Genomic DNA, 18,220 nt, shown 5'->3' with positions numbered 1-18,220 from the left:
TGAAAAAACCATCACAGCTAAGATAAAGTATAATTGAATTGGAGAAGTCTCAGGAGAAATGAACTCACCAGATGGTTTGGTGCTCTTGGCGTTGAACTCACTGGAGCATATTTGACAAATGAGACAGACATCAAGACCTCACTAGAAGGTCCGGTGATTAGAGAAAATACACATCGGAGCATTTTGTCCAGAGAAGTTTGCAGTCATTGAAGGTGAAGATCAAAGCACCGGATAATCCGGTGATCAATGTATTGCACACACCGAAAAATAAATAGTGCAAAGAGACAGAACGAAGTTCAATGTATCGAATGGTCTAGTGTAATACCGAATTTTTGGGGGGAAAAATGAAAAGAATTTGATCGAATTTTTACTTTTTGATCCGTTGCTCGTATGGCCGATCGGAGACCGTGGTTGCGTTCATCTTGTCGAGACGAACCCATTTTGCTATTCATATGTCCGTTCCAGGCACTTTGAGACCCGTAGCGAGCCCAATAAATTTAGACCATTCGTTGTTTTGAAAAAAAAAATAAAAAAGGATAAGTATCGGATGGATCGGTCCTCAACCCGATCCATCCAGATACTTCGAGCGCTCGCGTGTTCTGCTTCTTTCTCTCTCGCGTCTCTCTCTCTCTCCCTCTCTTTTTCTCTCTCCCCGTCGCCATGCCTTGCTGTCTCCGCCGGCCTGAGCCGTGCTACCGCCCACGTGCGCGTCGCCGCGCCTCTGCGCCACGCGCCTGTGCCGTCGCGCGCCTGAGTATCGCGCCGCTGCCGCGCTCGCCGCCGTGCTCCGCTGCTGCGTGCGCCGGGCCGCCGCTGCCGCGCCTGCATGCCGCTGCCGCACGCCGTCGTGCTGCCGTGCAAGCAAGTGAGCCGGCCGCCGTTGCCTCTGTGCTAGCATCTGAGAGAAGCAAGCAGGCAAGCCAACAGCCGGCCGAGCAAGGAAGCCAGGAAGAAAAGGAAAGAGAAAAGAAAGGAAAAGAGAAGAAAAGAAAAAAGAAGGAAAAAAAAAGGGGAAGAAAAAAAAAAGAGAGAGAAAAAAAAAGACGGAAAAGTTGGAAATTTCTGAATTTTGTCGGATTCGTCGTCAATCTTTCGAAGGCGATTTCTCGGTAATTTCCTGGACGTTTGTGGTTGAATTGAATCAAATCAATCAATTCCTGTCGTATTATTTCATGTGATCAATAGTCTGATTCCTTTTGATAATCATTATTGATTCGAAGATACGACATCCGAGTCGAAGTTTTCTTTTCGTTCATCGGAGCGAAGTCTAATTAGTAAGAATTTTAGTTTGACTCTAAATTGGAAATAGTGTATCATTTCTTGTGATACAGTTTCTGTTTAGTTTTCCGAAATATAGGTGTACCGATGGCGTGGACGTTATTCTTTTTCGGTAATTGGTTTAGGTGCTTTTGGCTATTTGGAGTCGGTGTCCGCCGAGGTTTAGCCGTACGTTGTGGCTTATTCTTCGCTCTTTGTCTAAGCCAGAGGGGGGGGGGGTCTTACTCGGCGCCTAGCAAGCTAGTTGGTAAATGTCTTTGAAGCCTTCAGTTGTCGAACGCTGGGTTTTGGCGTATTAGCGTGCATCCTCTTTTATTTCGTCGTTGCGGCGTCGTTGTGCTAATGGTGTGTTTGTTCAGGTGGTGTGACCTCACGTCACGACTAGCGCCCGGCTTCATCGTCGGTAAAGGCAAGTGAATGTATTGTATGACTATGCTTTAACCTAATATTGGGTTGCCTACATTCTTTAATTGCAGTGCATTCATCTAATCTGAATGACTGATTCTGAGCTGAGTACTATGTTGTTTACTTTTCCAGAAGTTTACTCGATGATTGATTTATGAAGTGCAGTAAGTACGATATGCCATTCTGCAGTTGTTCATTATTATTTTATGCAATGTTTTTTTTGAAGTCTCAAGCATATTCCGGAAGTTATGTTGGTTATGCTTGAAGCACGTCATACATATACATCTCATGCATTGGAAGTTTGTCGTCGTCTTCTGGCCGCGACCGTACCGGTACAGTACCGTATGTCACCCGAGGAGGGGTACGGTGCACACCCTTACGTTACCCGAGGAGGGGTAAGGGTGAGGAGAGCATGTCATGTGCATGGTTATGTCTTCTTATGAAATTCAATGAATCATTTGCATCAAATCTTATTTTCCTTCATAGCTTGTATATAGATATATATGCGGCTCTGAAGGCTTATACCAACCGAATGTTAAAATGTTTAATGTTATCGTTGGACTTGCTTAGTCATAATTGTTTCTCCTAGTGTTGACGGTCTGTTTCATTACTAGTTTCTATTTAGAATTGTTAGCACATTCAACTGTGGCTAAATAGCTTTTTGTCAAAGTACCTTTCACTTGCTGAGATTTTCGAATCTCACCCGTGCTTTCTTTCCAGGTTCCTTTTGAGGTGTCAAACGCTTGCGGGATGGGTAGCTACACGTCGCCTGCACGTTCCCTTTTTTTTGGGGCTAAAATTGATGCCCTGTCAGATATTGTCTTTTGCCCTGTAATGTATATATAGTGAGTTTGATGGTGGTTCAGTGGTTTGGTCGAGGCTTGTACCTCGTTTGCTAGGATCTTATTTTTGCTAGTGTGATATTCTATATCTGTTCTGTCTGGTTTGTTGTCGCCTGTTATACCTCCACTTTCAGGGGAGGTACTGCCGAAATTTTCTTTTAGCTTTCGGTAGATTTGTAGGTTGGTCTAAGTGACCTTCCGGGCTTGTTTTGGTCCCCGGGGTGTTACATCTAGTGATGAAGACTGTGTACACCGGAACATTATTTTTTAGAGAGGGTTATATTGGCTCGGTTGGCTGAAGTCAACTCACTGGATAGTCCAATGATGAAGTGGTGTGCACCGGATGCTAACATCGGAACAATTTACATAGAGAAGAAGAAAAGACTCGGATGGCTCAGGATAAATCACCGGGTAATCTAGTGATGGAGGTGAAGTATACACTGGAATGTCTGGTGTTCACAGAGGCTTGAGTGACGTTCTAACGGCTAGTTTATGAGAATGTACTCACCGGATGATCTGGTGTTAATACTATTATTCTCGCCGGATCATCCAGTGTTAACAATTTTTCTGAGCCGTTGGGTTAACAGCTAGTGAGCGGGTTCGAGATTATAAATACCCCTATACTCAGTCATTTGAAGGTGTGGCATACTGCTAGAGCTCAGCGAAGTTTATGTACACCTGAGAAGACATCCAAACCACTAAAGTGCTTAAAGTGATTCTCCAAGGTGATTAAGCACAAAATTAATGAGTGATTAGTGCTTATATGCCTAAAGAGTGTTGCTCGGTGATTGCTGCTTAGAGAGTGGATCAAGGAGTGATTCAACCTTGTACCGACACCATGGAGTCTTGGTGACGCACTGGCAAGCTTGTTGATCCTCCGACTGGGTGTGAAGCGGCGGCAAGGCGATTGTGTAGGGACGAGGAGACCCTTGCCTTGGTGGCTCAAGCTCCGAAGTAATCACGGTGGCAAAGAACCGAAAGAGAGGCTAGTGGTGAGACCTTACCTTGATGGCTTGGTGGCTTATCCGGGTGGAGACCTTGTCTTTGTGACTTGATGACTCAATAGCCGTGACCGGGTGCCGACCGAGAGCATATCTTTTATGGATCTTCAACATGGACTAGGGGTGGCATTCATGTCATGGTACAACGGGAAAAAATCCTTGTGCCGAGTTTACTCTCTCTAGCCTATTTACATTTTTGCATTTACATTCTTGCAATATACCTTCTTAGATAAGTTGCAAGCGCTTTGATCGGTAGAGTAGACACACTAGATAAACCTATAGCATATTTAGATATAATTTGATATAAGTTTATCTTGTGTTGTTTTTAGAGCCAAAATAGTTCTAAATGTCCTAATTTATCCCCCTCTTAGAATGTCACCGATCCCTTCAATTGATATTAAAGCTAGGGCTCACATCTAATTCTATAATTTGTATTAAAGCTTCACACCTTTTACAAGGTTCTGTCAATTCAAATGGTATTTAGCCTTAGTCTCATTATGATTGGTTAGGCTTCACCACCTAGTGAGTTGTGACGTTCAGGGTTAGAATGGATTCCTATAGTGCTTCACTTTTCGATGGCACAAATTTCTCATGTTGGAAAATTCTAATATCTTATTATTTGCAAGCCCGAGGGTTGGATGTTTGGAGAGTCACCGAGGAAGGGATAAGACCTCGCATCACCAACAAGGAGAGGCAATTAGATGCATTGAACAAGAGTATACTTTTATCATCTATATATGTTGATGCATTTAGTCGTGTTTATTCTCTCACCAATGCACATGATATTTAAATTAGTCTCATTAAAATACATGAAGGCATAAAGGATGTACGCAATGAGAAATATCATGTGCTTGTTACTAAGCTAAATGGCATCAAGCAATTACTCCATGAAAGTGCTAATGATATGTATTCTCGTTTGAATATTCTTGTTGACGAGATCATTGTGTTAGGTTTGACTCCAATCGAAGATGATCAAGTGGTGAGAAGAATACTTCAATCTCTTATTTAGAAGTACAAGTTAATAGTCTCCATCAATTACGACAACAATGACATCAAGAAGATGATTCCAAGTTAATTGCTCGATAAGATCACCGCCCCTAAGATGACAATAAACATAGGGATAGAAGCTTCTTCCTCATCCGACACTAAGAATATTGCTCTCACAAGCAAGCAAGCTCAATGCCAACACATGAAGGCAAGAATGAGGGGACAAGAGTAAGAGTCAAGCTCAAGTGAAGATGAAGATGGAGAGAACTATGAAGAAGATGAGCAAAGCAGCTCAAGCGATGAAGAGATGGATCCCGAAGTTACCAAGCTCATCTCATAAGTGGAGAAGAATATCAAGGAGATTAATATTAAGATTCATCATCCTATCTCTATGAAAGATTTGGTTAACATAATTGATCACATCAAGAAAGAGAAGAAGACCAAGATCAAGAAGAGGGAGACAAAAGGGAGAGCCAAAGCACTTGCTAGAATAGGAAGATAGATGAGTGATGATAAAAATTTAAGCTCAAGTGGTAAGAGCATCACCATCCATTCCTCCAAGAGAAGCTCTTCCTCAAGGTCATCATCACGTAAGTCATCACACAAGTGTTCCATAGCCAAAGGTATGGATAGCGATGTAAGCGATGATGAATCCGATGAGGATTCTCCTTCCTATGATAAACTCCTTCATTTGATCAATGAGCAATAAAGGGCCCTTAAGAAACAATCTAAAGAGTTTAAGAAATTCAATACACTTAATGGCATCCATGCTATCTTTGTTTCTTATTATGAAAAATTATTGTCTAAATTTAATTTGCTAAACAAGGAACATAAAGAGCTTAAAACAAAATTTGAGTGCATTGAATCTCAAAGTAAGGTCCCTTTAAGGTAATCTACCTCTCTATTTAATTTCAATCCTAAGGTAGATGCTTCTACTTCTTGTGATGATTTAATTGCTTTATCTAGCTCACCCTTTTGCAATGAGATTTATGTTGAGAATGTTGTTATAGAATCATATAACAACCTCATTGCACAAGAAAATGATGAACTTAAGCAAGAAGTGGAGAAGCTCAAAAAGGACTTACCAAGATTAAAGAGCAAAAATTATATTCAACCTCCTCAAGATAACCGTGCAACTATGGTGAACAAGCTTGTGAAGGAGTCCACCGTGACATGCTTCAAATGCCATCAATAAGACCACAAAATCTTTTCGATGCAAACAAGTTAAGAAGGAGACCAATTAGAAGAAGAAGATGGTGAATCTCTCCAACAGAACTTCCAACCTCTACATCAAGCCTAACTACAAGATCAAGACCAAGAACAACCATTATAAGCTCAAGAATAAAGACAATGGTAAGGTGGTTGCACACATGGTTGGGAGAAACGATTGGAGGTGGAATCAACCCATTTGGGTGCCCAAGGAAGTCATCACCAACATAAAGGGCTTAATCGGTTTGGATTAAAAAAAGACTTAAAGCCCGAAGCGGCTATGGAAATTTGGAGATTTGGCTTACAAAATAAAGTGAACATTCAAACAAAGAAGCTAAGTGTACAAGATGGATACCTTGATGAAGATTATGATCATCACATACTCAAATCCCTTTTCAAAGGTAAAAGAGGTAAGTGTAGCTAGACTTATGTTCATGCATTTTGTCATCAATCACAAAAAAGGAGAGATTATAGTGAAAATGACCCTATTAGGCTATGATTGTGATTTTGGTGATTAATGATAATATAGTCAAAGAGACTAGCATGATTATCAAAAATATATGTCACTAGGTCTCATGGATGCAATATATGAAGAAGTCACCGCAGCCGGGATAAATATTGATTGAATTGGAGAAGTCTCAGGAGAAATGAACTAACCGGATGTTCCAGTGCTTTGGGTGTTAAACTCATCGGAGCATATTTGACAATGGGGAGAGAGACATGAAGACCTCACCGGAAAGTCCAGTGATTAGAGAAATACACACTGGAGTATTTTGTCCAGAGAAAGTTGTAGCCATTGAAGTTAAAGATCAAAGTACCAGATGGTCTAGTGATTAATGTGTTGCATACACCGGACAGTGAACAGTGTAAAGAAGCAGAATGAAGTTCAACATATCAGATGATCCGGTGATAAAGGCTGTGCACACCGGAGTATTATTTTCAGAGAGGGTTGCATTGGCTCGGCTGGCGGAAGTCAACTCACCGGATAGTCTGATGATGAAGTGATGTACACCGAATGCTAACACTGAAGCAATTTACACAGAGAAGGAGAAAAGCTCGGATGACTCAGGATAACTCACCGATAGTCTGGTGATGGAGATGAAGTATACACCGGAATATCTAGTGTTCACAGAGGCTTAAGTGGGGTTCCAACGGCTAGTTTGTGAGAGTGTACTCACCGGATGATCCAGTGTTAATACTATTGTTCTCACCGGATAATCAGGTGTTAACAGCTCTTCTGAGCTCTTGGGTTAACGGCTAGTACGTAAGTTTGAGGTTATAAATACCCCTTCACTCAGTCATTTGAAGGTGTGGTATGCTGTTGGAGTTCAGAGAAGTTCATGCACACCTGAGAAGACATCTAAACCACTAAAGTGATTATCCAAGGTGATTAAGCACAAGATTAGTGAGTGATTAGTGAGTGATTAGTGCTTATAGGCTTAGAGAGAGTGTTGCTAGGTGATTGCTTCCTAGAGAGTGGATCAAAGAGTGATCCAGCCTTGTACCAAGTGGTACGTCGGCACTTTGGAGTCTTAGTGACTCGTCGGTAAGCTTGTTGACCCTTTGACTAGGTATGGAGCTGTGGCAAGATGATTGTGTAGGGACACGGAGACCCTTGTCTTGGTAGCTCAAGCTCCGAAATGATCACAATGGCAAGAAACCAGAAGAGAAGCTAGTGGTGAGATCTTGTCTTGGTGGTTTGGTGGTTCATTCGGGTGGACTTTTCTTTGTGACTTGGTGGCTCAATAGCTCTGACCGGGTGTTGATCGGGAGTATATTCTTTATGTAGCTTTAACATGGACTATGGGTGGTATTTATATCATCGATACTATAAGAAAAAATTATTGTGCCGAGTTTGCTCTCTTTACCTTATTTAAGTTTTCATATTTACTTTGTTACAATTTATCTTTTTTATAGGTTACAAACGCTTTGATTGGTAGAGTAGATATAATAGATAAATCTATCTACCTCTAGATAAAATTTGATATAGATTTATCTTATGTTATTTTTAGAATTGAAATAATTCTAAATATCTTAATTTAACCCCTATCAAAACGTCACTGATTCCTTCACCGACCGTGTCTTTATCGCAGGCATGCAACACGTGGTTACATACATGGATCTGATTGTTTATTTGTATTCAGTACTGAATTGGCACGATTTGCCGAAAAATTTGCAAGTACGCCTATATATGTATCGGCAACCATAAGTCCAAAACGTGGCAGCTCACGTACTGATCCTTCCGGGCGTACGTCACGGCATGCATCGGCGCGACCTCTCTCGGTCACGGGCAGTTCGTTTCCGGCCGCCGTGCATGCAAACATATGTGTGGCCACTGTTGCCTTCTGCGAGCTCGCGCGCCCCAGGTCGCCAGGCACAGTGTCATGTGCCGCTGCGCGCCGCGTGCCGACCGCTTCTGGAGGGACGCTGCAGGAAGCTGACGCGCGCGGGTGCGGGCGATGCCTCACCGTCCGGTGCGCGACGAGGCGCGGAATCAATGCGCTTTGGTGCGACGCGGGTGGCCGCTTGCGCGCGTGGGGAGGCCGCGCCCGGACCGGTCTCCCGACCGTGTGGTTAGCGCGCGAGACGCCGACGCCGGGGGGCCATGCCGGCCTGCGGCGGTGGTTAATGCCGCTTGGTGCCATGCGCCCGCGCGCCTTGCGTGCGTTGTTACTCTCAACAACACGCAGTTTTACAATAGAATTTGCATTCATCTCGGTCTCTAAAATTTTGATTTTTTTAATAGATCTTTATCTTTTAAGATTGATTCTATCTCTTAAAATTTTTTTTTACTATATATAAAGCAACATATCTTATTATAAATATAGATGAATAAAGAATAAACAGTTTTTTCCTACAATATATCTTATTTGCAGTTGTTCTCTTGACGGATCATTGGACTACATCTGGTAGCAATGTTTTCTCAACATGATATCAGCACGAAGCTCTGCCGGAGACCAAGCTAGCGAAACGAATTTGCACTGCATTGACATCTTCATCGAGTGGGCAAGTCTTGGCCTAGCCTATATGCCCTACGCGGCACGAATCTATTCGTAAGAATTAAAAGTTACGATCGATTCAGTACGTATTCTCGTTACTACTGTTTTGCATCAAAATAGATATGAAATTGTATGAACAGAAATGGATCGCATGAACAGTAATGAATCACACAAACAGTTGCATTGTATGCATGACCAGCACATCGTAGATAACGACATTGCATAGTCAACATGAATACGGTTGGTCGGCACCACAGCCACCGCCATGCCGCCGGTCGGCAAAGCGGCGGCCATCCCCCTACACAAGAATGTGGTGGCCTTCTAGCATCTGCATCGCCAGAAGTGGCGACGCCGCCACCGTGCCAGCCGACTGCAGCCCGTCGCTCGCCGTGCGCCCGAAGCTGCGTCGCCCAAAACGGCCCCACTACACATCGTGCAGGCCGCCAACCTCGCCGCACCTCCTGGTTGATGGAGCCGCCCCATAGGCCTCCTCTTGCCTTGCGTGGTCGCGCCTAGCCGCCGTCGCTTGAAGCCGGATGCCCTTCGCCGCCTACGGCACGCCGACAAACTCACCCACCACCCGAAGCACGAGCCGTCCCGCCGCTGCAGCTCCTGTACGCCCAACCCGTCGCATGCAAGCGGCTGGGCAGCCGCCAGTTGCGCGTCGTTACCTCCTCCCCAGCCAGCACGCCGCCACGCCGCCGTTTGTAGTCACCGCGCCCCCCACACACCGGCCACCGACACCGCTTCGTAACAGCCATGCAGATGCTGCATCGCACCACACTGACCGTCGACGCTGCCCTACCGCCAACTACCGGCTAGGGGTGGGCGTTCGGGTATACCCGAATTTTTGGTCTAGGTATTTCGGGTATTTTGAATTTCGGACTTCTGAAACTAGTACCCAAAATATGGTTCAAAAATTCGGTACCTAAAATTTTGGTTCGGGTACCCAAAATACACAAGTTTCTTATATGGTACTCCTTTTGTTATTTTAGGTTTGATGTTTTAGATTTATGCACAGTTATTAAGGAAAAAAAAGGCAAAAGCTTACCACATGCCCCTAGTAAAGTTATCTCTTACTACCTTATCAAATTTGTCTTCCTAAACTATCCATATTGACCGATGGACAATGAAATTGATTCTCATAATCTTGTTTAATTTATCACAATTCAGACACTAAATGAGGGAACAAGTGCTCTAGGAACATATATGTATATGTCTCTTCTCGAAACAGTATAATATCAAATAAAAAAACACTTTTCTCTCAAGAAACACTAAATAAAAAAGCATAATGATATTTCGTGTATTCGGGTACGAGGAACATACCAAAAAAAACTGTCATCTGGGACCTATACCCGAATACTACCCGAAATTTTGGTCTTCGGCTAATTCGGGTTCGGTCTCAGGTAGTTTGGGCTCGATTTTTGGTCTCGGGTATTTTTGCCCACCCCTACTACCGACGCCACCCTGCACCGGCCATGCAAGCGTCGCTGGCCTGAAGTCAGCCGTTGTTGCGTCGAAGTGGTGGCTAGGGTTTGGAAACCCTAACTACCCCGTTTTATGTGAAGTGCGTGGGTCGGAGTGGGGCGGGCTGGCCCAATGCTAACAGGCCAGCCCAAATAAGGAAGTAGGCCGGTGGGAATAAAGAATAAAGAGAAAGTCCAAAATTTTGCATTTAGCCCCCAGGTTTTCCATTAATTGAGCGCAGTCGCTCCTAAAACCCTAGACCCTAAGCAGTCTGGGTACTTTTCATTTAGGCCCCTGGTTGTTCAAAATATTATTCAGAGGCTGTATTTTTTTCATATTAGACCCTAAGGATTCTAGGAATTACGCAAATCCTAGAAATTTTGCATATAAACCCTAGGACTTTACAGCAAAGTCCAAAGATACCTTTTCTTGCAAAAAAGTACCTCTAGAATTTGAATTTTGCTTATATTTTGCAATTGTGCAGTATTTATTTCTATGTTATTTTTATTGTTTAAATTGCATGCTACGCATTTAAATTCAGTAAAATTTAAATAATAGCATAGAATATCAGAAAATTTGTAGCAATCCTATTTAGCAACATGATGTAACTTTACTAGCAGTAATAATTGCATCATTTAAAATATGAAGATGGCTGGCATCACAAATATGGAGTTTGCTGAGCTCAGTGTAGATGGCTGCAACTATCTTACTTGGGTGTTGGATGTCTGGATTGTACTTGGAGCGAAAAAGCTCCGCGCTACCATTGGTCTAGGAACAAGTAGTGCAATGGTTCCCACAGACGATGAGAATGATCAGGCATTTCATTTTCTCCATCACCATCTCTCCCCCACTTTGAAGGACGAGTACATGGCAATGATTAGTGCTAAGACACTATGGGAAGCAATGCAAGAGCGTTTTGAGTTAAGGAATCTCTTAAGTTTTATATATATTCGCGCTAACGGTTTTCAGGTAGAAACTAGTGAAGAAGATGTTAGGTAGCACCTACGCATCACTAAGCATGATAGTAAAGTGAGAATATTAGAAAAACTTCCCTCCATAAGCAGTGGCTTGTACTCACTCGCATTAAAGCACCTGAAGCGTTCACTCATAGTGCAGAATAATTCTCCCTATGGCATGATAGATTAGGTCGCTTTGGTCTTAGAATGATCGACTAAAATATATACTTTGACTTTCATGTGCTAGAACTTTAGCTCGTAAACATAAAAGTACGGCCAGAAATCGAGGCTTTTTACCAACTTGATGGTAAGAAATCCCGGGATCTAGAAGGTCATGGCATAAATGTGAAGAATTTCTTGAATTATGAAGATTTTGTATGCCTTGTATGTGATATCGGGAAATTAATTAAAAGACCGTCTACCTTGAAGGTACAAAATAAAATTCCTACATTCCTAGAAAGAATCCAGGGGGATATTTGTGGTCATATTCAGCCGCTTTCTGGCTTGTTTCGGTACTTTATGGTATTGATAGATGCATCCTCGAAGTGGTCGCATGTATATCTATTATCTACCCGCAACCAAAGTTGATCTTGCAGATCATACAAAGCAGGAATAATTTTCGGATCATCACATGAAATCCATTAGAATGGACAAGACTGGAGAATTTACTTCTAAAACGTTCGAGGATTATTGCACTGGTATGGGAATTAAACTTAAACATTCTAAATCGCATGTCCACCCTCAGATTGGACTAGCCGAAGTGCTAATTAAAAGAATAAAGTTTATTGCTAGACCTTTGTTGTAGCCCTGTAATTTGCCTGCTACATGTTGGAAACATGCAATCTTACATGCAGCAGCTCTCATTTATTATAGGCCATCCTCCTATAACATCCATTCAACTATGCAACTAGTGCAAGGGGTAATTCCAAAAAATTCCCATTTATGTAAACCTGGATGTATGGTTTATGTGCCAATATTGTTGCCACAGGGAACCGCTATGGGACCTTGCATACGGCCCGATTCGCTGACTGCATATTTGATGAAAATAATTTTTCGTCATTAGGATGAGGAAATATACCATTGGATGAACATTGTTGAGAAATTATTTGGCAGGCTGAAGGAACTGTGGCACATAATCCTCACACTAGTGAAGCATATGATGAAGTAAAGAAAATTATCATTTTATAGAAATTAGCAAACGATTTGCCTAATCATTTTTGTGATTTGAAGAGCCTTACTAAGTCGCATGTTCCTACACGCAATGCACCGGAGAGGGTAGAAGTACGAAAAGAAGGTACCCTTCATCTTATGTTAGGAGCTCCGAAAAATAAATAAAGGACAAGAAATACGGTTCCTCAAGTCCCAAATAGCCAGTGACGTCTGGAGAAAATGGGAAATGAGAGATCATCATAGCCGATCACATAAATGCTCCAAAGGAAAAAGAAGGGGAGCTAGTTGAGACCTGATGATCATATGGAACCTCAGGAAGAAGGCATACTGGATTTGAATCTTCCCACGCAGGAAGAAACCAGCAAAAATGCGCATGCTGAAATAAAAATTGACACTGGTAAACTAAAGGGTCTTGCTCCAATAGTAAAAAATAATGAAGAAGCACTTGAAAGTGCATCTAAAAGAAATTATGAAGAGCAAGATGAAGAAGCACCTGAAAGTACAACCCCTAATGAAATAGCAATGAACTATGTGAATTCATGGGAATCTTGGAATAGAGCAACCGCAATAATCGGCACGTACTTCACAAATAAAAACGCCACAATCATAGATCATGACCTTGAACCTGCATCGCTCACTGAATGAAGAATGAGGTTAAATTGGGAAGACTAGTAGAAGGCAATAACAACTGAACTATTATCTATGAACAAAAGAGAGATTTTTGGGCCAGTATGTCATACACCTCCCCACATCAAACCAGTAGGATACAAGTGATTTTTCGTTCGTAAGAGAAATGTAAGGAATGAAATTGTGAGGTACAAAGACGACTGGTGGCACAAGGTTTCACTCAATGACCATGTGTTGATTATAAAGAAACCTATTCCCTAGTGATGGGTGACATTTCCTTTAGATATTTAATCTCAATAGAAGTCAACCTGGAGTTGAAAATGAAATTGATGGATGTTGTGACCGCATGGGAGTCTTGATTTGGACATTTATATGTAGGTACCTGAATGAATAACATTTCCAAATCAAGATAGAAGAAATAGGCACCTTTATAGCGTACAATTGAAGAAGTCGCTATATTGGTTGAAACAGTCAGATCCCATACTGGATTTTTGCATATGAAGATGATCTAAATATCATCAGTACAGAAGAAGAAATAGAAGAAGCAAGCATGTACTTGAAGTATGAATTTGAAATGAAAGATTTTGGTAAAACCAAGTTTTGCTTAGGCCCGCAGCTAGACCATGTGACAGATGGAATTTTAGTACATCAGTTAAACTACACTCAAAAGGTATTAGAGCGGTTTGGTTTTGAAAAAAAATATTTCTCGCTAAAACCCCTATGGTCGGAAGGTCATTACAAGAAGATCAAGATCCCTATAGACCTAGAGAAGTGGGGGAGGGAGTATTGGGATCGGAATTCCCAATACAGCGCAGAGGCCACTAAAAGGCATTGGAAGGGCTTGAAGAATAATATTCTGCGTTACTTGCATGATAGCAAAGATCTGGGTTTGTTCTACTGAACAAATTAGGACCTAATTCTGGTTGGATACGGAGATGCTAGGTATCTGTCAGACCCGCATATAGCGAAATCATAGACTGGTTATGTTTTCCTATGTGGTGGAACCATAATTTCTTGGAAATCGTCAAAGCAAAGTCTTGTATCTACTTCAACGAACCACTCGAAAATAAAGCTTTATATGAAGTAGCACGAGAATGCGCATGAATTAGAAGAGTGATCAATCATATCCAGCAGGCATGTGGTTTGAACACCACTAACACCCCCATGATTATCCATAAAGATAATGTTGCATGTGTTGCACAAGTGCAATTGGGATATGTGAAAAGTAACTTAACGAAGCATATCAACTCCAAGTTCTTTTATGCTAATGAATTGCATAAAATGAATGAAATAAAGATAATTCATAACAAGTCATGTGAAAATCTTGAATATTTATTCACTAAGTCTCTCCATGCATCTAGTTTTGAAAGGTGTATTCGTGCCATTGGGATGATGAAGCCTAGAGAGTTGAACATTTTAGGCAGAGAATTTTTATATAATACCAATATAAGGAATTAAATCTTAGTTAAGAAGATTAAGTATCCAAAGATAATCATGAAGATTATACGAAATATTTTGGGTGAATTGTACTCTTTTTCCCTTATATAAGTTTTCTAGAAGTTTCTCATATTAAGGTTTTTAATGAGGCAATTCATGTGACCATATCGCGAGCTATGTACTCTTTCTCCTAATTTTTCCTATTAGGTTTTTGAGGAGTCTTGATGAGACATATGTATTTCACGAGAAGTTCCTAAGAGGGAGTGTTAGGAAATCTGGAGTTTTACAATAGAATTTGGGCCCTTCTCGGTCTCTAAAAATTTGGCCTTCTTAGAATAGGTCTCTATCTCTTATAGATTGATTCTATCTCTCATTGTAAACATAGATGAATAAAAAATAAGCAGCTTTCCTCCAATATTGTGTCTCCTTTATAATTATTTTCTCAAGAGATCGCTGGACTACACCCGATAGCAGTGGTTTCTCGAACGTTACCTCCATGTTCCTTCGCAGAGCGGCTTGCGCTTTGGCCGCTACGTACGTGCCAACCGTTAGCTGATGGACAAGGAGATAATTGTGACATTTTATTGTTTGTATTTGTGATCCTTTTGCTTTGGACCGCTGCTAGCTCTTCCCTTCTGCTACGTGCCGTCTCGGTGATAAAGGTGGGCCATTATTCCACGTCATGGATATAATGTTGTGCTACATGCCACGCCACGTTTAATTCCATGTCGGGAAACTGCTGCTTTCATCACGTGGCGGTCCAGTATTTAGTATGACGGCAACATCCTTATTCGTAGAAGACTTTTTGCATACACATGACCAGCAGGGCCAGCCCTGAGGGGGGGGGGCGAGCGGGGCGGCCACCCCGGGCCCCCAAAACCCAGAGGTCCTATATATATATATATGTGTGTGTATATAGTGTATATCGGCCCAAAAGCAAACTGAAAAAATTATATCTAGACGATTTATATTTAATAATAGGCCCCATTTTTAATCTCGCCTCGGGCCACCGAAATGTCAGGACCGGGCCTGATGACCAGAGTCGAATACGTTCGTCGACATAGATAATATAAATATACGAATGAAACTTTCATAATTGTTCGATATTTCATGACTGCTCGAGTATATCAGCATTTGGAGTAGATAGCTGCACTGATCATGTTGGGTAACTTCAACTACTATATAAGGTCCTTCCCACTTAGTTGATACATATGGCGCCTGTCGGAGGATTAAATCCTGTCGCAGGGGTCCTGAGAGACCCCTTTTTAGAGATTCGACCGGGGGGATGATCCTGAATAAGTTCATCGGGGAAATAAATGGGAATGAATGAAACGGCCGGTGGTGGGGGTGACAACCTAGTGCAAGAAGAAGTAAATGCACCGGAATTTAGACAGGTTCAGGCCGCACGGGGGCGTAATACCCTACTCCTGTATGGATGCTATAACTGTCCTGAGGAAGTCCCTCAAGGATGTTGCTGGTTACAAGAATGTTGGCCTAACTAAGAGCTTGAGGCTCCTTGTTCTTCGGTTGGAACTGTGCTCAACCTTGCTCACAGTGTCTACTCTCGCGCTGTGTTCTTCGTGGGGTTCGGGTTCTTTCGCCGTTGTTCTCCAGGATGGCTCCTCGCTGTGGTTGGTCTCTTCTTTTTCTCTTCTGTGTTGCCGACTATTTTAAGTACTCGCCGGCCACGACATGCCCCGAACGGAAAGGAGGGGGCTCGAGTTCCGAGACGCCATAAATGGAAAGGGTGTCATCATTTCTTCTGGGTGAAGTGACCGGGGGTGGAAAAATGCGTCGCACGTCCGGTCGCCCGTCACCATAAATGCCCTGGCAACGGGCGCCGTGGAGAGGGCCCACCGGGCAGCCGCAGAGCAACCCGGCGTGCTCGCCCTGTCTTGTTCCCCTGCCACAGCAGTGCGGCAGACGGAACGCCTTGATCCTCACGACGTTATCCCGAGACAAGCCGGATGGCACGGGACGGGACCTGTGCAATTAATGACCCCACGCCTCTCTGCCAAAACGTGGCAGGAACTGACGCTGAGCGCGGCGGGAGCAGTTGGAGGTGTCAGACCACGCACGCTCATTAAATACAGCCTCGGACCTCTGGCTGGTTGACACCTCATCGGCAGGCCCCTCGGGGGCCTTTCTGGGTTGTCAGGGTACCGAGTGCTCGGGGGTACTGTTCACATCCCCGAGCACTCTTGCACGAACCTTCGGGGAACCGAGTGCTCGGGGGTTGCCACGTGCAGCCCCGAGCACTCTTGTACGGATCTTCGGGGAACCGAGCGCTCGGGAGCTGCCGCACGCAGCCCCGAGCACTCTCTCCTGGAACTTAGCTCTTCTGATCGTCGGGGGACTAGGGTGCTCGGGGGTGACCGGGTACCTCCCCGAGCACTTTCTTCCCGGTACTCAGATTCCGCGGATCATCGGGGAACTGGGGTGCTCGGGGATCACTGACTGTGGCCCCGAGCACCTTCTCCCAGGACTTGAGCTTTTGTCTTCCTATAGGAGAGACCACGCGGGGTGGCGCCATGTGGCGGATGGCTGGCCTGGCCTCGGGATTTAGGGATCCCTGGTTCCTGATACAATGACAGTAGCCCCCGGGCCCATTGGCAGGCGATGGCCCAGAGACTGCAGATGGGCCCTTCGTTGCGAACAAGGCCAAAACCGGCGTGGACGCCGCGTGGCAAGCTTTCAGAAGGCGGCCCCTTCGGTCCGGGCCTTTGGTACGGCCCAACGGGGAGATGAATGGACACGCGTCCACACAACTCCCGAAGGGCATAACAACGGGACGGGCGGCACGCGCAGCAGCCACGCAGATCGAGGAAAACACGCCTGGGAATCGCTGACACCGCAAGACCTGTGGGAGATTCGCCTGGCAGTTGCGTCGATCGAGGAAACCGTCCCGCCGAGTGTGCCATGGCAGGAGACGTTTGAATTCTCTGAGGTATAAAAGGGGGAGGGGAGCGAACCGCACTCCTCTTTACGCCATCTCGCGATCCAGCTCTTGCTTCTTTCACGCTCTTGAGCCCTTAGAATCTTCTAGGCGATTAGAGCACATCTCTCTCTCCACCGCCCAGACCACCTTCCCCTCCGACGAAATGCCGAGAGCTGGAGGAAGCCGCCGCGATAGGACTCCGGACAGCGTATTGCCGGAGTCTCGCCTGACGAACGAAGAGGCGGCGGGGAAGATCAGGAAGTTGCTGGTCCCCGAGGGCCAGCAGGGGGCCCTGGTGGTGACGCCGGCGAGCTTCCCGCCGGCGATGACCCGCCCCGGGCTCATCGTCCTGTTCACATCTTTCATGGCGGCGGGGCTGGTGCCGCCGTTCTCGACGTTTTTTCTTCAAGTCCTCGACACTTACGGCGTTCAGTTGGTGCATCTGAGCCCCAACTCGGTCGTCGTCCTGGCGGTGTTCGCCCACTTCTGCGAGATGTTCGTGGGAGTGGCGCCGTCGGTGACGCTTCTCCGGCATTTCTTCACGCTGCGATCTGCCAGGAAGAAGAGGGGCTACTCCACCGCGGACGTCGCGGGCTGCTGCAATCTCCGGCTGCGGGACGACATGGGGGAGCGATACATCCCCCAGGTGCTACGAAGCAAGTGGGAGGAGTGGCGGCGAGACTGGTTTTACATCGACGTTGACCCCCACGACCGCCTCACCCTGCCGGAGGTGGCGGCGGAGCCCCAGAAAGCGACCTGGGAGGTACCGCCGCCGTCGGATGCGCGGTTGGAGCCGGTTTTCGAGCGCATCAGGTTCCTGCGCGACGCCGGGCTCACCTCGGTGATGGTGGCGGTGGACTTCCTGCGCCGCCCCCTGGCGCCCCTGCGGGAGCGGGCCCGGCCC

General features: G+C 44.7%; 1 long non-coding RNA gene across 2 annotated transcripts; it reads left to right on the top strand.

Moving 5' to 3' along the window:
- The first annotated feature begins 1,015 nt into the window (after window positions 1–1,015).
- LOC133917673 (uncharacterized) lies at window positions 1,016–2,613 on the top strand. 2 transcript variants are annotated; one of them, XR_009909710.1, is made up of 3 exons: window positions 1,016–1,109; window positions 1,638–2,109; window positions 2,404–2,613. It is a non-coding gene; the product is annotated as an uncharacterized LOC133917673 (long non-coding RNA). The 2 variants fall into 2 exon arrangements; XR_009909709.1 differs by lacking the exon at window positions 1,016–1,109 and having other exon boundaries at window positions 1,554–2,109.
- The last annotated feature ends 15,607 nt before the right edge of the window (window positions 2,614–18,220 follow it).

Source organism: Phragmites australis, chromosome 5 (genome assembly GCF_958298935.1).
Source record: "Phragmites australis chromosome 5, lpPhrAust1.1, whole genome shotgun sequence".
NCBI lineage: Eukaryota > Viridiplantae > Streptophyta > Magnoliopsida > Poales > Poaceae > Phragmites > Phragmites australis.
The sequence above is the reverse complement of the archived record's forward strand: the minus strand, read 5'-3'. Positions and strand labels throughout refer to the sequence as shown.